At 41.5% G+C, this 19,931-nt stretch overlaps 1 protein-coding gene across 1 annotated transcript in view; it reads right to left on the reverse strand.

The window, feature by feature from the left end:
* TNFRSF21 (TNF receptor superfamily member 21) overlaps positions 1-19,931 on the reverse strand; it is a 74,264-nt gene that overhangs the window by 52,334 nt on the left and 1,999 nt on the right. The gene's annotated exons all lie outside the window — the stretch shown is intronic.

Consider the following 19,931-nt stretch of genomic DNA (forward strand, 5'->3'; position numbering starts at 1 on the left):
AGCGTGCTGCAACACAGTAGAACTACAGAAACGAAGACGTGGATCCCATCCTACAGCTTGATCTACTTGCTGTGACGCTTTGGTTTCATTGCCTGACCTTTGCCTCAGCTTCCTTTTTTACCATTTGTAAAATGAAACTGACAATGCATCTCAAATTGATTATAAAAATCAGTTGAGAATATGGATGTGAAAACAATTCGTAGCTGAGATTTAAAATGTTATATACGGCTGGGCACAGTGGCTCACACCTGTAATCCCAGCATTTTCGAAGGCCAAGGCACGCGGATCACCTGAGGTCACGAGTTCGAGACCAGCCTGGCTGACATGGTGAAACCCTGTCTCTACTAAAAATACGAAATTAACCAGGCGTGGTGGCACATGCCTGTAATCCCAGCTACTCGGGAGGCTGAGGCATGAGAATCGCTTGAACCCGGGAGGCGGAGGTTGCAATGAGCCGAGATCGCACCATTGCACTCCAGCCTGGGTGACAAGAGACTCTGTCTCAAAAAAAAAAAAAAAAAAGTTATATACTAGACAAAATCCAAATGCAATAGGAAAATAACTTGCTAAATAGTTATCTGCCTTTCTCCAACCCCAATGTTAAGCTGTCATTTCATGGTGGGAGGACAAGGCAGCTGAGAACCAGGAAGGCATGCATTCAAGCTGCCACTTCCACAGCACCAGATTGCCTGCTTGGCATTACCTGACAGTCACGGCATGATTTTTTCAGACGGTTTGCCTACGTGAAGCTAAACTTTTATTTATTTGTCAAAACAGAGGCGGGCCTTTGGCATTTTTGTGATGTGCTTTAAACAACAGAGTTGATGCTTTTAGATTCACATTCACACCCTGTTTGTTCAGCCTTTGAAGTCCATAGCTACGAAAGCATGGGTCTGCAGCCACCCAGGAGAGGAAGCACAAAGCTAGACCCAGCAAGAGGGAGTCAACAGGCATTTAGGGGAAAGGAAATTATATTTGTGGGACTAAATCCTGAGGTCCTTCTGAGAAGACAGTGGGGGAGAATAAGAATATTAAGAGGAAGTTTCTCTGCATTAATCAATATTGAGAAGTTCCAACAGTTTTCACTATCCTTTATGAAATGCACAAAGTTTATGTGTCAGGGCAATAATGGCTGCCTCAAACTACCAGCTACCCAGCAGGGCAATTCCCTCTAAATTGGCTGCTATAGCAGTGACTAAGAGAATAAATCAAAAATTTTTTTCATAGTGATCAGTTTCTGTCTTTTTAGCACCTTGACACTTAATTCAAGGTTCAATTCTCTCCCACCCCAAAATTTAACTATTTGAATCAAAAGTATTTCCCTGAGGTCCCTTTCCCCCATCCCAGAGCTACCCATCTAGTTAAATGATAATATTGAAAACTAATTTTCAGCTTATGATGGTATATTCATTTTTTCTGTCAAGACCTTCCCCTCCGCCAAAAAAAAAAAAGAGGACAGTTGTTGATTCTCTTGTGAAGAAGCTTAACCTCATCTTAGAGCCTGGAAAAAACCTCCTGCTTGATGATAAAATCTGTAATGTCTTCCCTTTTCCCTTCTGACTTTGCCCTTTGTTTTCTTGTTCCTTCTATTTGCAAAATAAGCCCCAGTTACCTTTTTCCGAGCACAGCAGATGCACCGGATAAAAGGAACCATCCTGTGGAGCCCAAGTTACATTTGTCAAGAATACCAGCCGGGCACAGTGGCTCACGCCTGTAATCCCAGCACTTTGGGAGGCCAAGGTGGATAGATCATTTGAGGTCAGGAGTTCGAGACCAGCCTGATCAACATAGTGAAACCCTGTCTCTACTAAAAATGCAAAAATTAGCCAGATGTGGTGGCATTTTTCCTGTAATCCCAGCTACTCAGGAGGCTGAGGATGGATAATTGCTTGAGCCTGGGAGGCAGAGGTTGCAGTGAGCCGAGACCGCCACATTACTCCACCCTGGGCGACAGACTCAGACTCCGTCTCAAAAAAAAAAAAAAAAGAAGAAGAAAAGAAAAGAATACCAACGACGGGATTAGACCCTATCTCTCCACTAAAGACCCAACCCAAGAGGTTGCAAAAGTGGCTCTGCTCTGTACTTCCTGGCGTGTCTACATTCAAAAGCAGTTTTAGATAGCTGCGGTGTTCTGAAAGTTTGAAAGCTGTATTAGTAACCCAAATAGCAGCTTATTATGCTTCAATTAATGAAAGAAGAGAACTGAACCCAAGATCTGGGCAGGGAGTGGTGGTCGACGATGAATATCACTCTGATGCGTTGTGTGATCTAAGTCAGCCTCCCTACCTGTGTGGGAGGATGGGCGGTCAGACACACCCACACACACTCACCAGGGTGGCTCTGCAGAACGAGCACAGGAGGTCATGAAGAGCAAGCATGTGTGGATTTGGGTATGGAGCTGGGGTAGGCTCTCTATATTTCCCCCCAGATATGCACTTCTAAATCTAAAGTAAGGAACCCTGATTACTGAGTTACCAAAGAGGTTTTCCCAGCTGTACATAAAACCCACCTCCCAACGCCACAGCCTCCACACTCTTTCTCAGACTTTAAGTGGATTTTAGAGTTCTTTGTTCATTTGGAATAATAGATCAAGTTTCTAATTAAAGCAAAACTCGGCCCTGTTTAAACTGTATCATACTGGGTAACCCACTTTACACAATGTGTCTCTAAAAAAGAACCTTTAAATTACCTCACACAACAAGAGACAATTCCAGTTCCCACAAGCAGAGCCAACAAACAATGATCCTTCTGCAGTCGTGTGCAGGCTGAACGCTAGAAATGAGATATGGCAAAAACTAGACACTATGAATTCACTGGACAAATGCTTACTGAAGATCTAATAGGTGTGTGCAAGACACCATGCCATGGGCTGAGAATAGAACCTTGAGAACTCTATTCCAGCCCTTATGAAGTTTACATTCTAGGTTGGAATGAATAGAAAAAGAATATACTCAATTCTCAACTCCTGACCTCAAGAAAAAGTAATTACTCAATTAGAATTGAGATCACTGCTGAGAGAGAGAACTATAGAATCCTATGACAGGGAATTTAATAGGTGCTTCCCAGCTCAGGGAAGTTACAGAAACATTTTGATATAGCTTTTAAGGATGGAGAGGCAGAAATTAACTCCAGGTAAGAAGTAGTGAAAGGGAGTTAGATAGAGGGAACACCAGAGCAAAAGTGTGAAAGCAGAAGGAAGCTCAGTACAGGAACTAAAAAGCTCGTGGCTCTATCTCAAGATGCAACAGAGAGGCCACAGTTACATCTGAAGAGCCTCCACATGCTGATCTTAATTCAAAATGCAATGAGAAGTCGTTAAATGTTTACATGATAGGTGGGGGGAGGAGGCATATAATTGCACCTGTGAATAAAAAAGCTATCTGCTTCAGAGCAGCGGGTGAAAGGGGTATATGGGAGAGTAGACGAGAAAACCCAGTTAGAGCGTGAAAACCAACATGGAAGGTGGTAGTGACTCAGACTAGGGTGGTGGATGTGGAAATGGAGAGAAGGTGACAGATTTGAGGGCTCAGGTTAGTTGAAGTTGGTGAACGATTACTTATGGAAGGGGAAAGAGGAAGATATCAGTGGTTTTCAAATAGGACTTAAGAGAGCACTGGGACAGAACACAGCTCTCAGGATGCCCCTTAGACCAGGGAGGAGGAGAGGTAAGCTCCAAGCCCCCCATCTCTGCCTAAACCAAGCATCTCCACTTTACCAATTTGCTAATACGGCTTTCCAAGTAAGAATTCATTTGCGGGGGGTTTATTCCTAAAACAAGTCTGAAAATCACTGAACTAGAGGGACCTCGAAGGCCTCTTCCAATTCTGAAGTAAGCAGTTAACCCAATCTGTGCTACAAAACTGGAGGGACCATTCCACGGACTCTATTGCCTGAGTGAAACCCTGCTGAGAGGAAGACTTGGCAATATCCCTTTCTCTTTTTAGAGACTCAGATGGCACCTGAGAAAAGCCATTTTCCTAAGGCCTTTTAGTCAACTCATGATCTAAAACTGGGCTTTTCCCACTAGCCTGGTGGCAACCCTCTGATTTCTAAGAAAATTAAAACATTGCAGAAATTATTCCCAATGATGATCTGGGAGTGAAGCAATGGGAAATGGGGATGAGGTGGACCCCATTCAAAAGTAGCATTTAAGAATGTTTTCCGTATAACACGACAACAAGTTGAGATGCCACCCAAAGCTAATGCTAGGAAAACACCTGAATTAGGGGACGCAGTCATTGAAAAGTACAGGAGAGTGGGAGCCAAAAGATCTGAGGCTGAGTCCTACCTGGTCAAGATCCTTAATTCCTTCATTTGTACAGAGTTGGATAAACTAGATCAGAGGCTCACCAAAGCCTCAGGTCTCAAAGGCAGCATCAAAATTACCTGGGAAGCTTTTTTAAAAAAATCACATCCCAGCCCCATCATCTGAGATCACTGTGGGTCTGCAATGGGGCCAGGAATTTATTTGGTTTTAGCTTTGGTTCATTTTCTTTTTAAGCTTTCCAAGTGATTCTGATGCCCATCCAAGTTGTGGACACCCTGAACTAAGGGCTCTAATCTCTGGTTCTGAGACACATTTTGGAGACAGCCCAATCGCACTCTCTGCACCACTCTCTCAGCCTCTTAACCAATCTGGCACTTTTAATTGTTTTAATATTGCCCTGTATTAATATTTTTATGATGAAAATAAACATTCATGTAATAATTCTAACAATTAGGAACTATAAAGTAAAACATTTAAGTCTCTGCTCAAATCCACTCATTTCCAGAGAGACTCACTGTTAATTTTGGTGCACATCTTTCCAGACCCTTTTCTGAGCATTTATACATAATACATACGTACATGCATGCATACCTTAAATTGGCTGTTCCCATTGATTTTTGTTTTGTTTTGTCTTACATATCCAAGGGGACTGTCGATACATAGTGTTCTGTGGTTTGCTTTTGTTAATCTTCTAACACTGCATCACTAAAATTTGCAAGTTGGACTAGGTTGTATTCACCTCTAACCCTCTAAGTGTTTACAATTATCTCTGTCAAGTTCCACCTTCCCTGTAAAGCCTTTAAAATTATTCCTAGACACCCAGATTCCAAGCAGATGAGTGAACTCTTCATCACATTTCCTGTTTCTGTTCATCATATTGGTGCCTAATTATATATTGTCTTGTGATGTTTGTTGATGGCCACTTAAGTGTATATAGTTATCTTCCTATAATGATTACAAGCAGCTCAAGGCCAGGGATGACCACATAGATTGCATTTCCTCCCTTGCACAACTACCTCAATAATGAAGATCAAGGGAATAAGAAGCAAAGCGTTCTCCAAGCCAGGGGTCAGCAAACTAAATCCCACAGGCCAATTGTTCTTATAAACACGTTTATTGGAATTCAGCCATTTATGTAGGTATTGACTATGGCTGCTTTCATGCTACAGTGGCAGAGTTGAATAGTTCCAAAAGATACCTTATGTCCAACAAACTTAAAATATTATCCAGCCCTTTACAGAATACACCATATATACTATATGCTGGATAATATACTATCCAGCCCTTTATAGAGAAAGTCTGTCAACACCTGCACAGGGCAGTCAAAAGAAATGTCAAAAAATACAGAGAGCAGAAGCTCACTCACAGGAATCATCAGACCTCTGAGAGTTTAGCAATGAGTACTGAGATCTTGGCTTCCTTTCTTGACACCCACTCCAACTCACACACCAAATCTCATCCTTTCATCCCCTGCTTAAAACTCTCAATCACTTCCCACATGACTTAGGATGAAAGGCAAAGTCTTTAACAAAGATAGGACTTTCTCTGGAATGCCACCCCTGACCACCTCTCCACTAATAAAAACAAGTTTCACAAGATCCCCTCATTCCCATTTTTTCCCCCAGTATGGCTACCACAATTTTGTACTTACCCATTCTTCTGTTTAGCATGTCTTCCCCTATGGATCACAAACTCCATCGGGACAAGGATCAAGTGTATTTCATTTACGGGTGCTATCCATGCCCTCAAGGACCCGACTCATGGTAACATCTGACAAGTGTTAGTTGAATAAATGAATGAATGGACTTACAGACCATAAATAATTAGAACCAGCATATTAGAAGTGGTGGTAGAGGAGGTTGCTAAAGATGAGTGCAGGTTTTTTAAATTGTTGTTGTTGTTGTTGTTGTTTTGAGACAGAGTCTTGCTCTGTCGCCAGGCTGTCTGCAACCTCCGCCTCCTGGGTTCAAGCTATTCCCCTGCCTCAAACTCCCAAGTAGCTGGGACTCCAGGTGCCCGCCACCACGCCGAGCTAATTTTTTGTATTTTAGTAGAGACGGGGTTTCCCCATGTTGGCTAGGATGGTCTCCATCTCCTGACCTCGTGATCCGCCTGCCTCGGCCTCCCAAAGTGCTGGGATTACAGGCGTGAGCCAACATGCCCGGCCGAGTGCAGGTTTAAAAGCAAGCAGCAGAAAATCCAAAGCCTCCACAATGTAGCCACAATAACTCAAGAGATAAAGCAGTCTGGCCTTATACCCTTCAGTACAAGGAGAGATACTTCATTTCATCTCCAAAGACCCTGAGGACATCACTCTGTTTTAACAGAACGACAAATGGCTTACAGGAATTATACTCTGCAGGGTACTTAAGGTGACAAGCAAATGTATCAAAGAGTTAAAACATTCCCTCCTCATTTCTTTCTTTTTTTTTGAGAGGGGCCAGGGGGTCTCACTATGTTGCTCAGGCTGATCTCAAACTCCTGGCCTCAAGCATTCCTGCTACCTCAGTCCCCGAAAGTGCTGGAATTATAGGCATGAGCCACTGGACACAGCCTCCCCTCTTATTTCTTCACAAAAGGTGATACTAACTTGGTGATTAGAATTATAAACAGCATAATAAGATTATCCTCTGGAAGTTATCTATGCTCTATCCTAGTTTAAACTTTAGTTATTTGGAAAATTTCATTTATCCAAGACATTTATTTCACCAACAATGGATACATGAGGTAAATATCAGTGTGCCATTCCAAACTGTACAGGATTTATGAGCACTATAAAATGCCTACTGAATGACTGATTAAAAAGTAAACCCAGAACAACACAAATTTCAAAAAAGGGAGGAGGTAGCTCTAAATAACCAACTGTAAAGACTCCCTGGGTCTCAGCATTCACCCTGGTGAGCCACATCACACGTCTCCTGTTGTCACTTCTATTCTAGGACACAGAGATGGGCCTAAGGACAGGAAGCACCCAGATCTGCAAAGACATGTCAGAATGTTGATGCCTATTTATTCTTTAACAATTCTTACTCCATGACCTCATCCTTCAAATAAACAAAAGATTCCTCACAGCTGATGGTTACAATATATTTTTGTCATTCTTGTTCCCTATCAAACTCTAATAATTTTTAGTGGAAAATGAGCAAAGTCAAGGCAGCGATACACTTTTTTTCTATTCATAAAGGACAGGCAGAGAGACTGCCTATGAGTTTGTTGTAGAATTTTCTTAATGCTGCATAAAACTAATATTTTGAAGAGGAAACCTGTTACTGTAGAGATGATAATGCAACCAAGTTATTCCTGAGATGGTGAATCTAAAACATGATAACAGTTGATCAAAAGGCAAAAGCCAGGCAGAGCTAGACCTTTCAGAATTTCTGATCATTTTATTTTGAGCATCACATTAAATGTGTAATATCAAGACACTGGCTGCTTAGAATTCTGTAGATTTGAAGTGGGGGAAAAGGAACGCTCAAAGAGGAAGGCTTCAAGGACAGAGCTTCCACAAATCCCAGACAGAACTGTTCCCAGTTATGTTATATACATTTGTCAACTCTTGCATTTGCTACTATCCTCTCTGATTCAAAAAAAAGTCTTCTGTTGCTAAGACAAAAGCAGGGACCGTTTTTAAAGCTGGCGAATATAGAGGATGCCAAGGCTAGAATGGGCTGACTGCAGGACTGGAAGGAGGCAAGCTCAGGGGACACTGGAAAAAGGAAAAGCCATGCGAGACTTAACCCAGGTGCTGTTTTCCCTGGAACCTGCAATGCAGGAGAGTGTATACTCAGCAGCACTCAGTCCTGGGGCTACAGAACCTCATCTCCTTCCGTGTCCTTAGAAATAACTATTTCTAAGACTTCTGCATACATGAAGAAGCCAAGAGTAGGCTACCCATTTATTTAGTTACTAAGTAGTAAATGAATTGGCATTCCATGCAAGACAGGAGGAAAGATGCAGAAGGAATGTTACTCTGTGCTCACTAAGGATTTAAAGAAAAGCATATGAACCAAGGCAAAACCAATGACTCCAGCCAGTGCAGCAACTCCGGTATAAAAGCACACATAAACAAAACCTATTAATATTTTAGCCTATAGCGTGCTGAGCAGCCCAGATCTACCAGGTACTAGCTAGGTGTGATAGTGTGATCTAATAACTATATATTTGGTCTCTGTCCCTGGTTTCTGGTGCACAACTCCTAAAACCTTAAAATCTCCAGTCATAATAGTGTCTTTTGTATGCTAATGAGATGATTGGTGGCTGGGGGCTGCTAAGTAGCTTCAGGATAGGGGCTGGTCATAAGAAAGACCAAGGTATGATTGAAGGGTTGGGACTTTCAACTCCACCTCCAACTTCCGGGAAGGGGAGAAGGACTGAACGTTGAGCTGATCACCAAAGGCTAGTGATATAATCAATCATGTCTAAGTAATGAAGTCTCCATAAAAGCCCAAAAGGACTGGGGTTTGGAGAGCTTCTGAACAGCTGAACACCTGGAGATTCCTGGAGGATGGCGCACCGAGAGAGGGCATGAAAGCTCCATGCCCCTTCCCACACACCTTGCCCTATGCATTTCCTCCATCTGGCTGTTCATTTGTATCCTTTATTATATCCTTTATTAAGAAACTGGAGTTGGGCATGGTGGTACATGCCTGTGGTCCCAGCTACTCAGGAGGCTGAGTAAGTAAAGTGTTTCCCTGAGTTCTGTGAGCCGCTCTAGCACATTAATCAAACCTGAGGAAGGGTTTGTGGGAACCTTGATCTACAGCTGGTCAGGCCAAAGCACAGGCAAAATAATCTGCGGCTTGTGCTTGACATCAGATGTTGGGGGCAGTCCCCTGGGACTGAGTCTTTAAACTGTGGGATCCGACCCTACCTCCAGGTAGACAGGTCAGAACTCAATTGAATTAGAGGGCACTCAATTGGTGTCTGCTGGAGAATTTGGTGTCAAAGGTGTTGTATTTAGCCTTGTGTGCGAGTAGAAAAACGTGTTGGATTTTTTTTATCCTTAATTCTGGGTGGCCTTGGCAAATGACTCACTTCTGTGTCTCTGCTTCCTCATTAGTATAAAGGAGTTAATTAGCAATACCTACTCTTCAAAGACTGTTTTGAGAATTGTTAATACAGATAAAGCAGGCAAAACGTGTCTGACACATAGTAAGCATTCCATAAATGTTATTTTAATTATCAATCCCGCCAACTTAACGATGTATTATATTTTAACAATCTTCTAGTTTTTTACTTTTATTTTTCAAATTTTCTAACCAGTGATGGAAAATCCTTTCTCTTTTTACTTTTTTTTTTGTTTGTTTGTTTTAAGTTTTTTGAGACGGCGTCTCGCTCTGTCACCCAGGCTGGATTGCAATGGCACGATCTGAGCTCACTGCAACTTCTCCCTCCTGGGATCACGCAATTTTCCTGCCTCAGCCTCCCCAGTAGCTGGGATTACAGGCGTGTGCCACCATGCCCAGCTAATGTTTGCATTTTTAGTAGAGATGGGACTTCACCATATTGACCAGGCTGGTCTTGAACTCCTGACCTCAAGTGATCCGCCTGCCTCGGTCTCCCAAAGTGCTGGATCACAGATGTAAGCCACTGCACCTGGCCAAGACAATCTTTTAAAACACCCCAATTAAAATGTAAGTATTCAATTCCTGAGAAGTGTATCAAAGACTTCAGATTTTTAAAAGCTATAATCCTGAAACAAACCATCCCGGACTAAGAGCAAGTAACAAAACAAAAAATACAGACTGCACAGCAAAGAGTTAAAAGAGAAACATGGGTCCACTAGCATTTTCAAAACATTTACAATAAAAACTTGGTATACAGCAAATGAGAAAACACAAGAGAGCAGAAAGGATTTACTGTTAATAAGTACTTTAGATAACTGGAGAAGAATTTAAGTAAGCATTTCCCACAGTGAGTTTCCCTGATCTAGTCCCATGCGATATTAATGATTCTATGGTCTTAAAAAAGAGTGAGCATGGGAGGGCAAGGGGAGAGGATCGCTTTAACCCAGGAGCTTGAGACCCGTCTGGCAACACAGGGAGACCCCGTCACTACAAAAAATTAAAAAAAAAAAAAAAGCCAGGTATGGTGGTGTTCCAGCTACTCAGGAAGCTGAGTGAGGTAGGAGGATCACTCGAGCCCAGGAGGTTGAGGCTACAGTGAGCTGTGATCACACCACTGAACTCCAGCCTGGGTGACAGAGCAAGACCCTGTCCCAAATTAAAATAAATAAATAAAAATTTTAAAAGAGTGAGTAAGCTCCAGTACCTGCCTGTTTCTGCTCACAATCTAAGATTGGTTTTTACATTTTAAATAGTGTTTTAAAAATCCAACAAATAATCATATTTTGTGACATATAACAATGATATGACAATCAAATTGTAATGTCCACAAATAAAACTTTATTGGAACACAGCCACACCCAATCTCTTAGGTATTGCCTAGGGCTGCTCTCACCATTCAAACACAGAATTAAGTAGTTAGAGCAGAAATCACATGGCCCATAAAGCTGCAAATATATACTATCTGGTCCTTCACAGACAAAGTTTACCAGCCCCTGGCCTAAAACTTTAGAAAGTGCTCCTGATTAGAGCCTTCTCTCAGAAAGGCACAATTAATATTAACCTATTGACGGCGCCAGCAGGCCCTGCAGGAGAGCTGCCAGAAATGGTGACTTAGTTGAACCTAGCACTCCCTAAACATAGTTGACCATAAAACCCTTTCCTCATGCAATGAGTATTACTGTCTTGCAGAACATACTAATGTAGTTCTTACCACAAATATGACACTAAAGTCCAAAAAGTCAACAAACCCAACATTTAAAACATCACATAGAAAATTCAAAGTTATCAGAATAGTTCATTGCACCTGCAAAGAGATCAATTTCTGTTAAAATGAACAGCACCAATAAAATGAAAATATTCTCAGACACCAAATATTTTCAGACACAAACAAAGAAAAAGGTTTAAAAATATAAGTCTCAGCTGGGTATGGTGGCTCACACCTGTAATCCCAGCACTTTGGGAGGCTGAGGCAGGAGGATCACTTGAGGTCAGGAGTTTGAGACCAGCCAACATGGCCAACATGGTGAAACTCCGCCTCTACCAAAAATACAAAAATTAGTCAGGCAGGGTGGTGCACACTGTAATCTCAGCTACTCAGGAGGCTGAGGCAGGAAAATCGCTTGAACCCGGGAGGAAGAGGTTGCAGTGAGCCGAGATCGTGCCACCTTCACTCCAGCCTGGGGGACAGAATAAGACTCTATCTCAAAAATAAAAACATAAATCTCAATTTTTATGTTATTAAATATAAGAATATTAAAAGTAGAATGTAAAAATATGACATACACTGCTAATAAAAGCTTATAAAACTAAAAATGTATGTAAAGAATTCATGCAAATGTGGCTAACATAACTCTTACTCAATCGTTACGACAGAGGGCTACATGAGTACATAATTACAAAGGTGATCATCCTATGGATAAATGTCTGATATCCCTAGGAGCTATTGAAATTCAAATTTGCACAACCAAGGACCCTCATATATCTATAATTAAAGCAGTGTAAATAAATTATAGTTATAAACTCCAATACTGGCAGTCTTGTGGGCTAGAAAGCACATTTATAGGTGGCTGGTGGCATTCTAAATTAATTCAGTTCTTCTGGACTACAGTCTGGCAATGTGCAGCAAAAGCCATAAAACTGTTCATTCATTTCCTTTGACCCAGCAATTCCACTTTGAGGAACACAGCTTGGGGAAAAACCAAAAAGGAAAAAGAGCCATTGGTTTATACAGAGACAACTTCATTAGTGCTGCTTGTAGTGGAAGACCAAAGAGACAGCAAGCCAAGCATCCAACAACCGTAGAATGGCTCAACACAGTGCCAACTGGAGGGGACAGAGCTATTAAAAAGTGGCAGCCATAAAGGCTTGAAATGAGTGAATCACAGGCACCTCAAACTTTTTCAATATGCATCCAAACTTAAGGCCTCTCAGTTTCACCCACTGCTCCCCAAGCCTTCCCTTTCAAAGTAATCAGACCACCATAGACTGCTCAATGTGGGAACCTAGGAATCAGCCTTGATCACTGCTTTGTTTCAATATCACCTGCTCCTTCCTATCTCGCCATCAGCAAATCTCTCCAAAATTTCTATCTAGTAATCCCCATCTTCATTGTCACTGCCCCAGCACCATCATCTCTGCCCTGAATTACTGTAAAAGGTGCTAACTGGCCTCCAGCTTCTATGCTCCCCTTCTCTAATTCATTCTCCACAGAGCTGCCAGTGAGTTTTTTTTTTTTAATTGCATTCAAGTCATATTACTACCCTGCTTCCCACTGCACTCTGTGTGATGTCCTGATCCCTTAAAGGATCTTGTATGATTTTGCCTCTGCCTGCCTTTTCAAGCTCGATCCATTGTCCCCATTCACTGAGCACCAACCACCGTAGTCTTCTTTCTATTCTCTGAACATGTAGGCTCTTTCCTCCCTCTGGGCCATCCCACATACCGTCCTTCCTCCTGGCATATTCTTCCTTCTGTTCTTTAAATGGCTTGTTCTTATTAAGCATCACCGCTTTTATGGCATCCAAGAAAGAAAGCCCATGAATAGCCTTTCACTATCATATACCCAAAGTCTAGCAATGCCTGACATTTAATAGATGCCCCATAAATTTTATTAAATGGATAACATATAAATATATCTCTCTAAGATAACAGAAAATATCTACACTAAGAAAAGCAGAACACAAGCAGGTACATACACATTAGTTTTAACTATACATAAATACTGTAAACAAAGGGAATTGAATTGAAATGACACATAAAGAGAATTCTATACCCAGTAGGTTCTTCTAGTCTGCCAACTTACATAAGTTTAAATTGTTCTTTCTTAATAAGTCAACTATTCTTCAGTTGTAGTTCAAAGGACTGAGATGTAACTCTAGCTCCAACTAACCTCTAAATTGTCTAGAATGAATGAACAGTTAGTTTAAATCAAGATCCTTCTGAAATTCATTAATCACTTATTGCTTAACTGCTATGTGTCAGGACATTGAGCCAGAAACACAAAAATGAAGAGCATATTATCTTTGAGAAGCTGAAAAACAGTATTAGCCCTGAGCTTTTCAAATGAGGAAACACACACAAACCTCGTCTATTTTGTTATTTTTCCTTGACCAGGTCAGCAAGGTTTAAACCCAAGAGGAGAGTGGAGTCATGGACTTCTACACATAAAGGAACAGCAAAGATTGAATCATGATATAGTTAGGATGTACGTCCTCTCCAAATCTCATGTTGACATGTGATCCCCAATGTTGGAGGGAGTGTTACGGCAGATGTTTGGGTCATGAGGTGGATCTGTCATGAATGGCTTAGCATTGTCCCATTGGTGATAACTGAGTTCTTTTAATTCCTACCAGACCTGGTTGTTTAAAGAGCCTAGCACTTCCTTCCCTCTCTTCTGCTCCCTCTCTCACCATGTGACACACCAGCCACCCTTCCCTTCTGCCATGACTAAAAGCTTCCTGAGGTCTTACCAGAAGCCAACCAGATGCTAACTCCATGCTTCTTGTACGGCCTGCAGAACCATGAGTGAAATAAACTTCTTTTCTTTATAAATGACCCAGTCTTGTATATTCCTTTATAGCATCACAAAATGGATTAACAAAAATATCCAGCTAAATTATTCTGGGGACCTGTTACCATTCGCCTTGGAATCTCTTTCTTCCTTCCCAACACTCCCACCTCTCCTCATCCTGGGTAAGCTGACCTGGCCGTATACAGGATGAAATCAAACAATGGTCTTGTCCCAAAGGTTATTTGGGAGACCAGAATTCCAACCTGTTTTCCAGGACAAATGATTAAATAATTTCCTCTCACCCTTTACCTTTTTCTAGTTTACTCAGTCTCTACAACCTACAAAGCGATGTTTAAAAGCTTACTTAAGCGAGTGCTACCAGTCAGTATGATAAGCCACACACAAACACATGACCTCTGATACCCCTCAAATCATGGAGTTAAACCGGTTTCTAAGAGACCTGAAATGAAAAGTGAAAAAAGGAAATACTAATAACAGATGGTACAAGCCTGTGCACTTATTCTATACAAATAACTAGGCTGACAGCAAAGAAAACCCTAAAAGGTCCTCAAGTTCTCAGGATAAGTGAGTTGAAACTACATTGCTAAGCAGAACCCATGTCACACCGTTACTCACTAAACAAATATTTTTCAAAATGACCCGAGTAGCAGGAAAGCAAAGCATTCATTCCCTATTTATAACATTTCAATTTACAGGAGTATCTTTCCATCTTAGCCATGGCACCATTGCCCGTCAGAGTCACACCATAGGAAAATGCTGGAAAAAGCTTACCAATGACTGCATACCCTCCCCTTTCAAACGTCGCTCTCACTTTATGACCAGCAGTTTTAGTTAAACTTCCAAGTACCATCATGGAGCAGAATTGCTCATTAAATTTCTGGAAAGAGAATGTTCAACTCTAGGGTAAAGTCATTCTCTTTACAGAAAACAAAATTCTGGTAAATTAAGGTGACCTCTCTCCTACCAACAACTTTCAGAAAAAGCAGTGTGCACAAAGCCACACTGACCTAGATTTAAATCCTCTCTCCTGCAGTTGCCAACTGCATGACCATAAGATTTTTCAAACTCCATTTGCTTATCTGTAAAATGGGGCTAATGCTACTACCTCATAGACTTGTCAGATGTATTGAGATCATTTGTAGAAGGTATTCAACACAATGTCAAAGATAAGTACTCAATAAATAAGTGATAGCAATATCAATGATTAATATGAACACCCACTTGCTTATTCCTCCCCTCTGGGCTCTCAGAGCTGAAGCCCTATTGAATGCACAGCTGCTCTCATTTGATTCCAGGACTCATGGACTCACTCCTCTCCTCTCTCCTAAATCCATTAAGCTCATGCTCCTTTTCCCAAAACAGATAGATTTGCAAGGGAGCCAAGCAACAGAGCCACACAGCAGTATTGAGAGCAGCAGAACAAATAGAAAAGTATATAAAGATTAGATAATGAGCCTTGCTATGACTTAGCTTACTAAGTGCCCCCTGTTACTTTTCTTGTTTTTATTTTTGTTTAGCACAAAGTCTTAGGTTTAATTTTTAAATATGAAGCCACAGGGCAATGTTCTGATCCCCACCCACACCCTGCTCAGCCCCACACCTGCCTGAGATCTCTCTGAGTGCAACTTTCCCACCACCGCACACATCTGTCATCTTGAAGCCAGGATACTGACAAGAAAATCTTCTGGTGGCTTTTAACACCTCTCAAGAACAGTGAGATTGCTATTGCCCACTGATCTCACTGAGATCACTATTGCTCACTATTGCTTTGAGTCAGCAGCCTAAATATCAGTGAACCCCACCTCTGGATAGCTCTCAGTCCTGCCTGTACTCACTGATATCTGCCAGGTTCCTCTCAGGTTATAACCTTTGCCCAAGCTCCTCCCCTCTTGGATTCAGGCTAGAAATGAAGGTGGTAAGAAAGCCAGGTGGCAGCATACAAGCCAATTTAGGATTCCTATTTTATTTTTTGGTATTTGACAAACACAAACACTGGGGCAAGGCCAGTATTTATTCATGATCTTGCCCCATCCTAAATAATCAAAGCTCAGCAGCTGTTGCTGCTACAGCCACAAAACCCAGCCTTCTGCTAATGCTAAATGAGGATCCAACTTTGGGGACCAAATTGATTCCTATTATGGCTCCTATTGTCATTCTGTCAAACAGACATATCTTTGTCTAATGGTCCACACTGAGTCAGCTCCAAGTGATCACTGGACACAAGCCCAAAGCTCAGAGATAACCTGGGCTCTTCCTGTCACAGAAGAGAAGCACCTGAGTTTGCCAAGAAGTTGCTGATGACCTGGTATCACCGGAATTTGCCAGGCCTGCTTGGGGAAAGAAAGCCAACAGAATATTAGTGCTTACTGGAAAATAAGCATGAGGAAAAGTCACTCAATTCATACCAGCCCCTGAATAGTAATGGTCTGATAATGCACCTGACCATTTTGTGTCACCAAAAACCAAACCAAAAAAAAAAAAAAAAAAAAAGATGTTTATTTAAGGCAATTAGAGTTTACATGCTTTATGAAGGACCAGCTGAGCACAAAATTAATTTGTAAACTGTCTATGCAGCCTCCAAAGAGGCTTCACTTCTCATCTTCGTGTATATAGTTGCCCGAAAAGTTAAAGTGTGATGTCTCCACATTCTGGTCTACAATGCAGAAAGGACAAAGACCATCTGCCAGAGCCAGCCCAGAAGCTCACACCTATTTGTTCCGACCCAGTGAGAGCATACCTGGAGAAAAGGACTGTCTGCAAACTGCCCCAGAAAATACAGCATTGACTGTGCTTACCATATCCTGCTTGATAGACTTTGTCAACATTTGGCCACACTAAAACATGTCAAGCAGGCATTAGGTGGATATATGCCTTTTCAAGTCTCCCTTTTTTTCCTTCCCAACTTAAGGTAGTCCTTAAATCCCATTTACAAGGAACTTTTTTTTATTGCTGATTTGATTTACTTGTGTAGTTTATTTACACTAGAGGTTTGTTTGTTTTGGACTGGACTTGAAGAAGATTCAAACACATGTCTTCAGAAACAGTTCAGATGAGAGAGCTCAACTCCGTTATACACATTTTGAATGTAATGATAACTCATGGGGTAGGTCAGGACTCCTGCATTCCAGCACAGGTTTTGAACTCCTCATTCCTCTGATTAGAAGTTGCTTTCTCCACTGAGGCTAATGTATGTCATTCTCAGATTTGAAAGTGTTTTTTTTTTTCTCTGAATCTCCGACAGCCAAAGTTACTTCAGGTATTTTAAAGATTTTAACATCAGTCATATTTTGTGTATTACGGTAAGTACAGTACCTTCATCCACTGATTCCATATGAGCGAGTAAAACCCAACCAGCACTGGTGATGGCCATGTTCATTTTATATACCATATAAATTGTACCTTCATGGCAAGATCCAAACCCCAGTTCATCCCTGGGTTCCCACTGCCCAGGATAGTGCCTCGCTTAGAAAGGGTGCTCCATGCAGGTTCATTTGTAAATATGAAAAATGAGTCACTTCCCCAATAGAGTACTTTTTTTCTCTCAACCAAAAAATATAGGGTGTTAAATCAGTATTTTTTATGCTCCCTTCCAGCTTTCTCATTCTAGGATTGTAGAGCTAAGATATATAGGAGGGAGAAAATCTTTTGGATATAATATCAGCTCTAATTTAAAGTTCTGCTTGAATTTGCCACCAAGTCTTGACGTGATTCAGAACTTCAGCCCCCTCCAAACCACTCCACGCTTGCCCAAACAGTCAAAGTGAATTGCCAATGTGCCAGGTAATGTACTTTGATAAATGAAGATCAGGAGGTAGCACTAAGCTACATGTCTAGTTTCAGTAACAGAAAAACACTATTACTTGGCACTTTCTAGGCAAACACACAGCTGGACAGGCTATAACAGCAAATAGCCCTCTATCTGGAATTCATAATGCTTGCAAAAGAGTGTTTTCTAAAACTTCACACATGATACCCTTACCAGTTATGGCTCCCTTCTCTTCTGACTGCCTCACTGTGAACATCCTATCTATGCAGTTAAAGTGAGCTCCCTGAGGGCAAGAGGCGTCTCTGACTATATATTGTCATGCTGGGCAAGCCATTCTAAAGCATTCCTTATCAGTGGAACAAACCTAAAAGTCTTGTCTCTGCCTTACAGAGATATGATATAGCAAGGGTAAGTGTCTCAGGCAGGAAAGTACAATTGGTAAAGTCAAGAAGGTGGAAGGTAATCTTAGATTCTGACGACAAAGCACATCCATGCACATTAGACTTACTGGGTGTTGAGCAACAAGAACATTTTGTCCACCTGAGCCCCAGACTTTTGAACCCAGCTCTTGTCTTTCAGTGTATGTTTTACTTCCTATTATCATGCAGACACTCATCAGAAGTAGAAGTGCAAGCAACAAGAATACTTCCTTCCAAAAGCATTCCTGTAATTCTCATTCACGTTCTGTAATGAACCAAACCGCCATCTTAACTGTTCCCCAACAAAAACTTCTCTGTTGTTACATTTTATTACCAAGCAATTTGGACTTGTGAAACACGCAGTGTAGCACAAGGCTAAAGGAGGACATGAGCTGAAGAGCCGGGCAGTCCTGAGTTCTGGCCCCAGCAATATCACGTGCAAGCTGTGTCGCCTGGGACAAACTAATGAAATTCCAGGAGCTTCCATTTTCTCAACTATAAAATGGAGATAATATCACCTGCTTCACAAAGATGCTATGAATAAGTGAGATATCATATACAAAGCACCTGGCATGTAGCAATTGCTCTCTCTATACATATACAATTGCTATATATGTGTGTTTATGTATTATATCATATTGTGTGCATGTATATTTGTATTTTTATAAGCTCATAGTAAGCTATCTTTCATGCAGTTAGCCAGTCATGACAAACAAAAAGTCGCAACACAAAAATGACGACAATAAATACTGTCACACAAAAACGGAGATATTTGAAAGAAGAGCATTAGAAGACACAATAAACAGAACACTTTATTTGGATTATTACTTTTTTAATCTAACTGCAATATGTGGGCATGCCACTAACTTGCCCACCTCCCCCAGTAGTGTTCTGAGTACCCTGCCATGTGTACCCAGGCTCCAGGACCTGGTGTCCATCATGTTCACATGGCCAATGATCCCAATGGGATAAATACTTCTTGGAACAGTATCATGAGATCATCATTTTACACATTAACAAAGTCTGTCCTGTGGACTTGGGCATGCAGAGTAAGAATGTGAAAGACAAAAGGCATTTCCTCCCCACCCTGGATGGGGATTATAACATAGTCTCTGCTGATTCCTGGCACACCCTCCAGTCACCCTTCAGGATGAAGGGCTCAACCTCATGCCATTCTATGAATTTAACTGAAGTCTTTTTAGCATAGCTAGCAGAAGAATAAGGAATCCTGTATTGGTTATCATCTTGAGACTGCTCCTAATCCCCATTATAAATTTTATTTTTTTCAAAGCAGCCAAACTTAAATTGTCAGGTCTTTAGTTGCAAATCCAGTGCAAAATCTTTAGGATAGGTTGAGTTTGATGACTTATTTTTTATTTTGGTTTTTGAGACAAGGTCTCACTTTGTGACTCAGGCTGGAGTGCCATGGCATGATCGCAGCTCACTGCAGTCTCAACATCCTAGGTTCAAGCCATCCTCCCACCTCAGCCTCCTGAGAAGCTGGGCAAACAGGGGTACACCACTACCATACCCACCTGACTTCTTGTAGAGATGGGGTCTCACTATGTTGCCCAGGCAAATCTCAAACTCCTGAACTCAAGCAATCCTCCCACCTTGGCCTCCCAAAATGCTGGGGTTACAGGCTTGAGCCAGGGCGCCTAGCCTGATGATTCAAAAAAAGGAGCTGGGCCCTTTCTCAGTTAAAGCAACCTACCGTTTGATTACATCAAGACCTTTGTTTAATTACCTACCTCATGCTAAAAGGTAAAATAAATGGAGTATTGCACAATGACTTCAGATTTAATCTGGGAATGGACTCTATGAGGCACATAATAATCAGATGTGTTGGAAGCACCCAAAACATAGTAGTGGATAGAAGTGG

The sequence above is a fragment of the Trachypithecus francoisi genome, unplaced genomic scaffold (assembly GCF_009764315.1).
Source record: "Trachypithecus francoisi isolate TF-2019V2 unplaced genomic scaffold, Tfra_2.0 Lachesis_group10, whole genome shotgun sequence".
In the NCBI taxonomy this organism is placed as follows: domain Eukaryota; kingdom Metazoa; phylum Chordata; class Mammalia; order Primates; family Cercopithecidae; genus Trachypithecus; species Trachypithecus francoisi.